Raw genomic sequence first — 12,531 nt, 5'->3', positions numbered from 1 at the left:
TCTGCAGCATTAGATTTTGAGCGAGTCTTGCTTCTGTCAGCCTCTCTGTGTTTTAACAGCGTGAACAGTTGTCGTTCCATTGTCAAAATTCTGATATTTTACAACAAAAGCATAAACATGGGAGGAAGATCAATTCAGAGAGAATCGCAGGTGTTAACAGTCTCTGATGCTGCATGGGAAATCTTGGCAAGAGCCGGGTGGCTAACTTATCTCAATCACTTATAGGAATCCAACAAGACTGTAGCAATTGAATTCTTGCAGAACTTGCAAGAGGATCACTCTACAGTGAGGGGTAGACACATAGCAGTCACCGATGACATAATTGCAGAGGTCTCGGGACTGCCAGCCACTGGACCTGTATGGACGCTAAAGAAGGAGAGATTGCAGAAGATTATAGAAACCTTATAGGAGGAAGGCCAGAGCCTAAAAATTAGAGGAAAAGGGGTTCTACCAGCAGCATTAGGAGAACCGTGGGCAGAATTGGCAAAGGCCATTCAAAGCTACATCACCTGTGAAGGAAGAAAAGACGTGGTAAGACCATGGCACCTTAAACTTTTAGCTGTGTTAAAGCAAAAATACTCTGTAAATTTACCTGCATTTTTGAATTCATTACTACATGATGTTGCACGGAGCATGAAAAAGGCACAACATGTAGAATCAATTGTTATTCATCATGGGTTGATACGGTTAATAGTCAGCCATAGCCTTACCCAGTAGCAGAGTAGCTGGGAAGAGCTAATTTCCATGATATATGGAGGATTGAACACACCATCCCCAAAACGTAAACATGCCACCAATACACCTGAGTGTCTAGAAAAACGAAGGAAATCGGTCTGGCTAGCACGGCTACGAGGGAGGCTGGAGAAGCCCCAAGGAAATACCAGCCAACCAGTAGAGATAGAAGATACAGGGGATGAGAAACCCCCATGATTAGAAGGAGAAGACAATGAGAAAGTAATGCAGGAAAACGAGGAAGGAGAAATGGAGGAAGAAACCAAGCAATCTGAGCAGGAGGAGGAAACAGAATAGCAGGAAGGCAGCCCAGTGCAGGATCCATTGAGAGAAGATGAATTGGCCAAAGTTTTGGCCAATATGGGCGAATATGGCCAATCTTCCAGCCCATCAGACCTCCATGCTGAAGAAGAACCAAAAGAACACTCTGCTCAGGAGGGAAATGCACCTGAAGAATCACATGCAGAGGAAGTAGAAGAGGAGATTCAACCTGTTCATGATGAAAACATGACAAGAGATGCAAAACAGGAACAATCTGTTCCTATCTAGACGACACGAGAAGAAACTCCGGAAGTAGGGGGGAAGAAAAGGAAGTCACCCAAGAAATAATAGAACTAGCTAGGGTTCTTGCCCCAGAGCAGCCAGAGCAGAGCAACAAAGAAGCACCCTAGAGAGAAAATCAGGAAATTAATCTAGGTCATAGTCCAGGCTGTAGCAAATAGTCTGTTGTTCCTTCTAAGGAAATTGAGGAAATTAAGAAATTACGGAAAGAACAGTAAAGACTACTGAAAGTAATAGTTCAACTTCGATAGCAGATTAGGATTTTGAAAGCAAGAAAAAGGGTAAAAAGGACTTCCGGAAGAAAACATGCAAACACTCCAGAAAAACACCTCAAGACAAAGGATTGGAGGACCACAGTCCACCCTGCTGTTCAAAACCCTGTCGAAAAGCGGGTTTATGTTCCAAGTGTTGTTGAGAAGTAGATTGTTGTTCAAATTAAAAAGGAACAAAATTTTACTGATACCCACGTTAAGATAGAAACGAATGACATATTGACCTGCGATAAGGAAATTCAGACAGAGGCACCACCCTCGGGAGTAATAAGGGCCATGAACGCAAGACAACGCAATAGGAAAATTCAGGTAAAACTCTCGGTCTCCACCGCCGCATGGGAAAGAGATCGGAGAACGGTAACCCTACGGGAGGGTTTGACGCAAGCCCACCAAGCAGCAGAAAAGCTCATAAAGCAAACAGTCCCTCGAGAAAGGTTTGAAGAGCTAAAACAACAGCTTAGGAACGTCAATCTATCTAAAATCCAGGGCTTTGAAGGGTGGCGAAGGGAAGAAGAAAAAGTCGCGAAGGTAACTCGTAGGTTAGATATAGTTATCAAGCAGATGGATACCTTATGTTCTTTGTACAATGACGTCCTAGCATGTAGAGCCCCTACTAAGAATTATGCCTTGTTTTCAATGGAACGATGTTTGAAATTGAAAATAAAGGTTGTTAAAGTAGGTGCTCCCATACAAATTAATACCATCAATGACTTTATAAACTGCTGTAAGCACTACGGGGTAAAAGTTCAAAGACTACTGTGTGAGTTTTATTTACAGAACCTTGTATTAGACCAGGAGACCGAGCTGAACCCTGGCCCTTTTGTTGGGGATATCCAATTACAGACATTTATTTCATTTGGGGTTAATAAAATTAAATGGCTTAAATCCTATAATTCTTTCCAAAGGCAAGAAAACAGATTAGATTTCCGAGTAAGAGCTGAGCCTAGGAATCCAGTACAGTTGTGGAGAGAACATAGGAACCTCATGAAGACTCCAGGTGTAATTGAAGAATTAGGACCCATTCACACAACAATCAATCAGCAAGGAATAGAATACTTTTTCACTATTAAAGACCTTGCCATTGATGCGGCTAAATTTCGATATCAGATCTCTAATCTGAATATCCAACTCAGGTAACCATTTAAGTATGAAAATTTTAAGTTAGCTGCCAACCACTTGCACCTCTATGGTGAAGTCATTTTGAGGGCAGGGCCATCCTGGTTAGGATATAGGTTCCGGAGTCCAATTATTTGGCACCCTACACCTGGGTACCAAGCCCTATATGAGATGCTTGAGGGTCAGACAGGCCATTTCTTTGAACACCTAGTTATGCATCATGGTTGTAGACCTGCACATGAGATTCCATCTCCAGCCTACTCTCTCACTGCCTTACATGTCAACTACAATGTTTTCATGAGGGCATGAAAAAGGGTAAGTAGGGGGGTGTGTGGAATACTAAAGAAGGTATGTTTTTGGTAATTATTTCAGCATCTTTTCATTAGAGCTTACAAACCTTTTGCATCATGAACTAGGAAAATGTTAAGGGATTGTAATAAAACTTGTGAGATTAATGTGCAAAACGAAAACACTGACCATTTTCATTTTCTTATACAGGAGGAAGGAAAAACGAAAAGCTGCCATTCCAAAGGAGAGGACAAGGACGGGTTAACCGTTGTCCCTTTGACGGGGAACCATATGCAAATAAGGCAAAACAAATCAAAGCGAATCAGCCCTAGAAAGGAAGTGGAGATATTGGCTTGGTGCAAGAAAGAAAAGAGATAACTAAGGACTAACGGTTCGGTGAATCCCTCACGATCCCTTGATCCTAAGGGATCATTACTTTAACTATTTTTTGCACCTAGACATCTCTGCCTTCACCATTATAAAAGGGGCAACACTTTTAGCTCGAGGGGTCTGTCGAGTCCTTATGTTTTATGTAATTTCTCTGAAGATTGAAACTTTGATCATCGAGTCTCGTTGAGAACTGATCTACTATAATTCCATTTTATGCATTAATACAAACTCGGTTGTTATTTCATCTCTGAGTCTGGAATAACTTCAAGTGGTGTACCCCTGGAGGCTAAGCACCCGGCCCTGGAGGACACTTGCTCCTATACTATTACGTTTGGTTTATGCGTGGTTTTCTTATCAGCGTTATTTGGTAATCTGATGTGTTTTTTTAGTTTACATCACATGCTCTATTATGTTTAATTTACTGAGGTTTCTAAAGACAGAACTCTTGCATTAACTCTGCAGTGTATCACTGTTCTTTTAAGTGTTGATATAATACTGTCGGTCTTGATAGAATATTGTTGCTATTCAATTATAGAGCCTCTGTGTTGTGCACTTGTTCATTGATATTACGGAATTAATCTTAGAAATTATGTCTCTGCGATTGTTGAGTTTATAGACATTGTTGTTCCATTTTGAAATGTAGTCGTACTCTTTCTAACTGAGATCGATAACTGGATCAGATTACTATTAAGGTGTTTCGTGTGTATGTATGCGAGGTTTTAAGCGTTGTTCTATAATTTATCATTAATCAGTGATGCTCCATTTCGGTGTGTTGTTCAATTCATCATTAAGAGTGAAGGATTGCCATTTGATTCCTATAGGTCACGATTCGTGCATTTGATCTTGTAGACTAAGGTGTTACTGCTTGTTAGACTTAGTTGTTGTTACAGTTTTCTGTTCGCTGTTCCATTCCAAATTTGTTGTTCTATTCCTTAATTGTTGTCCCATTTCTTATCTGCCATTTCATTTCCCGTCATTTGTTATTTTGGTGTAAAGAACAATCCAAGGCTATAGTGAGAACTGATATTTACTGTCTGGCTCCCAGATCCACAATCTGTTCTCTGATTTCTTTTAGTTCCATCAGTTTACCAAGGGATGAGTTACTGCTACTGAACCCTTGACTGATAAATTGCTTAGTTTTCCGAATGTGTGATTTAATCTTTTGAAGTAGTTTGTTGTAAACAAGCATCTTTTTACTCTTGTATTTTTGAGCACTGTACTACTAGCATAACTTTGGCAAATGATAGCCTCAGACTGAGACACTCTTTGAAATAACAAAATGTTCCTGGATTGACAAACTCATGTGAGGTAATTAGAGGTGAAAGAGACCCTTTTTATACCTCGACACCTGTCATGACATAAATATCAGGGAGCAATGTTTGTGAAATATTGCCCCTATTTCCTTTTGAGTCCAAAAGTTGGATAGTCGTATATGGTGAGGAAATGATTTCATGTGCATCAGATGACAGGAGTTGAAGAGGCATCATGTGCGAATAAGATATCGAAACATGATGGTGCGAATCCTTCCAAGGTCGCTCTTCTAACCTCATGATCTCTCTAATAGCTTTGTCCATCGATAGGACTTGATTGAGTGGATCGAAAGAAAGAGCGGTTATGGGAGGGGCAGTGGTACTGTTGGCCGAATCCAAAGTGACCGGAGATTCAGATGCAAATTGAATGGCTTGGTAGGCCAATTCAGCTAGTGACAGTGGCATTTGTTCTCCATATGTGTAAATGTCTAAAGGTGCCGGTAGGATTCATGGATCGGTATTTTCATGAGGAATAGATGAAAGCATATTGACCAACTGTGAAACCTGCAGGAGCTGAAGAGGGAAACAACCCATGAGGGAAGAAGCCTTCAATAGACCGGTACCTAAACTAACATAAGAGTCAGTTCCACCTCCTACTAGGGGTACAAAGCCACTTGGTAATGGGGAATAATCATGGGTGCAGAAAGACAAATGATCCACTGTAATGACCTTTCCATCCAATGGAAATTGGATGATACAAAAAACAGTGGATACGATGGCCATCATGGGATATGTCCAACTGTGACCCAACAACAGAGTATAGTTGAGTTCCTTGTTCACGACTTCAACATCCATCGTTACTGTTTTCCCAGCCAAAGTGATGGGAAAACTGGCAAAGTATCCTTTTGGGACAAAGGTGTGGCCGTCGAAAGCTTTAAGGGAGTTCAACAGTGGGGAGAGGGTTGGGGAACCCAAGGCAAGCTAACATGAAGCTGACATGATGCAGGTCGAAGCACCTTCGTCGATGATAGTTTGGTGTATACCTTTACCTTTCGAAGTGATATGCACCTAAAATGCAAGCTAGTGGGAAAGGGGAGGTTTACACTTGTCCATGTCAAAAATAGCAAGCATGGAATCCATAGGGTCAATACCCCCGATAGCCAAAAGCAAAGCTTTCCTTTGGCTGGGGCATGTTTGTAAGACTTCGAGTGTCGACATAGTCGACGGTGCTTGCGCCAAATCCTCTACGATGTTGTAGTGTTGGGTGGCACGTGCAGATGTGTTGTGCGTTGTGCATCGAAGTGCCCCCTTGGGGGGTCGAATTACAAAGTCCTCAACCGACCTTTCGATTTGCAAATCGTTGGGCGGCGATGGGTTTTGACCTGCGGATGGTTCTGCTGCCAGAGCGATAGGAGCTTCATAAGATTTGGCTCTTGTGGTTAGTTCTACCATTTCAAATGTGTAAACGGTAGAACTTCCTTCACCAGCTGAAGGGTTTTGCAAACTGTCATTGCCCCCTGATGTGGGTTGTGGTTGGTTGGCAATGAGATTTTGTTGTGGTTGATTAGGAAAAGGATTTCTAAGGACAACAGGTGCCTTACTAGAGTCTTTCTTGGCAAGGTAATCCATGCATTCTTGAATACACGGACAACGCTAGGTTACGTGTTCATCAAGACAGAGTTTGCAGGAATAGTTAGTGCCTTTATCCTTTTCCGTATCAGTAGGCGCAATAGCCTTCTATTTCAGGTTGGGCTTCTTAGATGACTACTTCTTAGAAGGAGCGATCTTGTTCTTATTCTTCTTGTTCTTGCTACCAGATTTCTGTGTAGACTGCATAGAATTAATCGCGGTGGCAGGAAGTGCATTCGCTTTGGTAGAGGGGTCCACTACTAGCTTGGCAATGGAACCATTGAGTTGTTTTACAGTGACCCCGGAGGTTGCATTGACAATCCCATCGGCATGCGCTCCAGGGTGCTGCTTGGTGGGAGGATTGGGGTTACTAGGAGCATAGGGGATAATGTTGTAGAGAGTGCCAGACTGTGAATAGATCAAATCTAAGTGTTGGGCACGACGTATGGATTCGTCCTCTGTGATCGCACCACCTAGAGCGACATCTCTAGCGATTTGTGGGAGCAACGATTTACAGAACCAGTATGTTATGAGAAAATCAGGGATGGGAGCTTTGACTAACCTCTGCCTACATCTCCATTCAAGGATATGATCGGAGATGTGGGTGGCATTATCCTGACAAAACGAAGTAAGGAGCTCTGTCCCTGTCTCATAACGAATAGGTAACTGAAAATGCTTTAGAAACTCCATCGGTAAAGCGTCAAAGGTATTCATTGACACACGTGGTAACTCAATATACCACTTTGCAGCATTACCAGTGAGGGTGTAGGGGAAAAGACGTAGTCGGACACTTGTTATAGACATATTTGGGAACTGCAACCCCAATCTCATATGTCCATAAACCAAGGGATTCTAAGCCCCTAAAAGTGTTGTTTCATACCCTAAAGGAACAAGGTCAGCTGATTACATCATCTCCGAAAATTTCTCCTTGAAAAACTACTCAGAACTGGACCATACAAACTGCTTATTGCTAAGGGTGCGATGCATCTCACCTGCTACATGCAAAAAGTGCGATGCATACTGAAAATCCCTTCTATAGGGTGTGATGAGCGAGAGTAGACAAATGGCAGAGGCAGTTGGCTAGGTGGAAACACAGAGAATCTTCTAGAAACTGCCCATTTGACACTTGCCTCTCTGAATTCGCCCAAGGACGAGTAAGAGATCATGAAATCTCCAAGTGGAACCAAGAACTATCAGAGAGATGACACTAATCAAAATCCCACAAGCCGACTCAACCACTTGCAAATATCTATATATGAATACCTCATCCTAGAGATCTAGAGGCTGGAACTTTGTATTTTGTAAGGAAGTGCTATTGGTTTCTGTGTGCAACATTGTATTGTTGGGTGATCTAGATTTTCATGAGGTGAAGAGGGCTTTCATGCTAGGAAGATGGCACTGGGTCAGACCAATGGGTTGTAATCCTCTCTTCTACTACTTCTATCAATAAATCTATTTGAGTTTTCCTCCATATTCTCGTATATCTTTGAATCTTGTATTGATATATGCAATTGTATGGTTAATATACATCTGATCCTATATTGTTTATGGTTATAGATCTCTATGCTTTGATGGTATTATTCTGCTCCTACTCTATAGGTGTTCTTTGAAGCGGGACAAGTGAGGCAGAAGTGGAAAACCTCTATCAAAGGAGGGAGGAAACAAGCAAGGAGCCAAGCGAAAGACTGAGGTTGGTACTCTCTGCTTCTCTCTCATCTATCTCTCATAAAGGAAAACACAAGTAAATTTAGTTTGTTTGTTTCTAAGATATCTACCCGTCTTAGTGGGACTAGTAGCTCTTAATGGACACTAGTTTTCCTGATAAAAAAATGGTGACTCCGTTGGGGATTGAATAATTTGTTTGCTTACTTCTATTTGTTTGCTTTATAAACTACATACGGAGCCTGAAGTTAAGCCAGCTAGCCTTCGAACTACTTTTTCTATGCAACTGCAAAGTAGATCAACGCTGCTTTAGTCAATATTTGGGTTATTTTATGAACTGAACATCTGACTTGCAAACATCCTAAGTGCCCTGGTGGTAGCTTAAGTAACCTCATTAGATCAGCCCCTATACTTTGTGTTTACTACCTATCATTAGCTAAGCCTAAATCCCTAAACTAAGCTGCAAACTGTGAGCAAAAACCAAGCTCAGTATCATCCCTAGACCATCACACTATCTCTCATTGGTAGTGTGGATGCATCGCACCTTCCGTGTGCTGCAAGTGAGATGCATCCCTGTTTCCCTATGTTATAGGTGTGATGATTAGGTGAGATTGTTTCTGCCTCCAGATTTTGGCTTTTTCTTCATTGTCTTCAGCTTTATTTAGTAGTTTTGCTTTCTGTGATCAGTATATCACTATTGAAACTCCCTTCCTTTGCATTATTTAGCCTCCATTGATAAATAATTGTGAATTTTTTCATGTATTTTTCATCATTTACAGTTCTTCTTTGCAAATAGTAGCTTAATCGAACTGTCGTCTTTTGATCCGAAAATGTCGCAAGTGTCGTTTTTAGTCAAAGAAAAGAGTGTCATAAAGTCTTCCTCTTTTTGATAGTTGATTACACTTTTTCCATTGTATTTGATTTGAATCATAGAAAATTTTAGGGGCGAATGTTCGCCCTTTGGCGAAATTAAGGGGTTTTAAATTTTTAGTGGGCGAATATTTTGTATCATAGTACATTTTTACAAATCACCTCAAATAGCCCACCTTATTTTAAGGGAGAGGGTAAAAAAGGTAAATTTAGCCCTTGAAATTAGGAGTTACAACCTTCCATTCGCCCATTTTCAAGAATAGGTTTTATTTAAGTGAATCCATTCGCCCATTTTCAAGAATAGGTTTTATTTAAGTGAATCTTATTGGCCAAATACCATATTTATAAAAGAGGTATGGTAAATTAATAAAAATATAAATAAATGAGAAGTATGGTAAATAAATAAAACATTTTTTATATTTAATCCATAAGTCACCTTATATACATGCAAGGGTGTAAACAAATAAAAATATAAGTAAAGTGGAGGTATGGTAAATAAATAAAACATCTTTTTATACTTACTCAAAAGGTATGGTAAATAAATAAAAATATAAATAAACTAGACGTATGGTAAATAAATAAAACCTCTTTTTATATTTAGTCCATAACCCTGGTTCTATTTATGAAGGCTCAAGAAAGAGGTTTTATTTAAGTGAGTCTTATGGTCCAAATACCATATTTGTAAAATAGGTATGGTAAATTAATAAAAATATAAATAAATGAGACGTATGGTAAACAAATAAAACATTTTTTCATATTTACTCCATAAGTCACCTTATATTTACGAACACTAAAAAAATGGGTTATATTTAGGTGAAACCTATGGGCAAAATACTATGGGACAAATACCATGGACTAGATTGTTATTAATACCATGCGAAAAAACATTATTAACCCTAATATTAGTATTAATAATAAAAAAAAATGGCACATGGTATTGACCCATGGTATTCACCAAAATGGCACATGGTATTGACCCATGGTATTCATCTGAGTAAAACTGGATGTTGTAATTTAATGTATGATAAACATTTTAGCTTTGTTAAAACAAAAAATAAAATAAAAATCAACTATTAATTTTATTAATTTTTATAAATTACTAATAGTAATTTTTAAGCTCAAGGTTTATGATAACCCATGGTAATACCAAGATATTACAAGATTTTATAATTGAGTAAAATATTTGCCATGCCTCGTGAGAGATTCGCCAAAAAAATATATATACATATTATATTATTGATAAAATCGCCTTCCATTTTTCCTATATACCATGGAGATTCGCCCATTTATTATACTTATAAATTTAGGGGGGTTCTTAAAATTTTCCCTGATTTGAATTAATAGTATTTCAAGTGTCGAAAGCAATTTTAAATTCAAAATTGCAAAGTGTCGTCTTAGTCTTCCTTTCGTTTTTTGAATTCAAAATCGCAAAGTTTCGTCTTAGTCTTCCTTTCGTTTTTTGAAAAGAAAATTGTTAGTATTGTTGCTTTGAAAGAAAAACCGTTCAGATCTGTACTTAGTTTTCTTTTTTTCATTCTCACGTTAAGGAAATTGAAAAACAAATACATGCATGTGCATTTTCATTTAGACTGCATGCGGAAATTGATTTAGGATAGTGCATTTTAGTGTGTGCTCTCTGCTCTATGTTGAAAGAATTTTATTTCTCTTTCCTTAGTAGCTAGGATTTTCATTGCTAAAAGAAAGTAAATGACTATTTATCATGTTAGATTGCATATTTAGGAATTGCATATCTACATCATGCGGTGAACCTTAAAGGCAAACTTCTTAAGAAAGATCAACTGTAAAATAAATCTCAATGAACATAAAAACGCTTTGGAACCTAACGTAGAACATCTAGAAGTCTAGGCTAGAGACGTATTCCAGTGTCATAAAGCCGGGTCACTATCATTTTCATTGTAGGTTGGGTGATTCCTCCTCTTTGATACGACAAGTGCCAGTACGGACTTGTGCTCCCATGTACCGTCGAGTATATATTGGGAGACCACAATAGGCTATATCCTTCATCCTTAGCAAGCTGTGTCTGTCGCCCTATCGATCGCAATGCACTGAACATAGCATTCGGGAAGATTGACTGCCATACCTTAAGATGTATTCTGCAGTTTTGTGATTGGTTTGGTAATCCCTCTATCTAGATTTCCAGAGTAGTCACTTTCATTCCTTTCCAGACTCCTTAAAAGAAAAGGTCCGTCTGAGCACTTGTCACTTCAGGCTCATTAAAGATCGAAGGCGACTAGAGTCATCTTTAGCTTTTTCTCAACTCTTAAAAATTGAAAAAGCAAGTTGTGTCAAAGCATCGTAAAATTCATTTAATTCAGAATAACATTTTCCCCTTTTTATTTTGAGTTAATCGAGTAATCCGCAATTGTGGAAGAAACTTAATCAAAACCCCATTGTTCACGGAGACTAACGACTCAACCATCCTTGACTCCAGAAACGGAACCATTCTGAGCCAAGCGATCTCGTTTAACTAGGTCAAAGTCTCCTCGTTTATTTGAAGCTTGTGTTTCAACATCATCAGAGACTCCAGTTACTCCAATTATTTCTGGTACCCTTGCCTTTACAAAAGAAGTTTCGTAGTTACTAGAGGACATTAGAACTGATCCTAGTGTAATGGTAAACATTTCTATTCCTGAACCAGCTCCATCTAGGGCTAATTTAGAAGGTGTCACCCCTCCAACATCTATCGCTGTAGAGTCTATACCTTCTTCGGCACCAGAAATATTTTACGGACCTGACGGTCTACCTCTTCCACCTGGATTGATTGCTATAGAAGAGATTGTGGAGGATCTTCCATCCAGTACCCCATTGCATTTTGGAACTGGGATCCACCTATATCCTTCTACTACAGAAGTTAGTCACCCTTCACTGCAAGTTCCTGTAGAATCGCTAGGAAATCTTTTGGATAGACTCAATATGTCTAAAAAACCATCGAAATCTAGGATTGTGTCATCTGATACAGTAGCAACAGAACTTCCTGCCGCTACTGCGACAATGTTCGCTGGTACACCATCTGTCCCAACTAGCTCTCAACCACTATGTGGAGTCCACCCAGGGACTGTTTCGACAACATGGTATGTTCCTATTTGTTCATCCGGAATCATATCTGGAATATCTTATGTTGAGTCTCAGAAAATTGATCCTTCACAACAGCATGAATTTGGGCAGTCTAGTCTCCAAAGACCCTTTTACCCTTTGAACACTGGATTTCCACCATATGGGGGGCAGTATATCTTATCATTGTTCCCTCCGGGAGAGCAACCATATGAGAGTTCACAACAAAATTCAGGTGAAGCTGGAATTGCATCCAGTGGTTGGATACCAATACTGCCTTAGCAGCCAAGAGTTGTATATTCAATGCAACAAAATCAACTTGTGTCGAATATTCCCACTACACCAGCTATTGTGACGGTGTCACAAGTCTAAGCACTTCCTATTATATGTCAACCTCAAGTATCTCAGGTTGTAATACAACAGCCTCTTGTCTCCATGGCTCAATCACAACCACCGATTAGTAGCTCCTTAACTGAAGTGACTCAGGCTCAAATAGGTACTATCACCCCTCATCTTGGTTAAACATCCAGTATTGGACAACAACAAATGGTCTCACAACCATGGTTGGAGCAATATCAACAACCACAATTCCAACAAGCTTACTGAGGACCTGAGCAACAAAGCTTTGTGGGTAATGGGCAGCCGTAAATTCAAAATGGTTATGCTGGTATGCAAAAACCCACTGCTCA

The sequence above is a fragment of the Pinus tabuliformis genome, chromosome 3_1, assembly GCF_031772625.1.
Source record: "Pinus tabuliformis cultivar Carrire ecotype Pingquan chromosome 3_1, CPIR1, whole genome shotgun sequence".
Taxonomy (NCBI): Eukaryota; Viridiplantae; Streptophyta; class Pinopsida; order Pinales; family Pinaceae; genus Pinus; species Pinus tabuliformis.
This window is presented reverse-complemented; position numbering follows the sequence as displayed.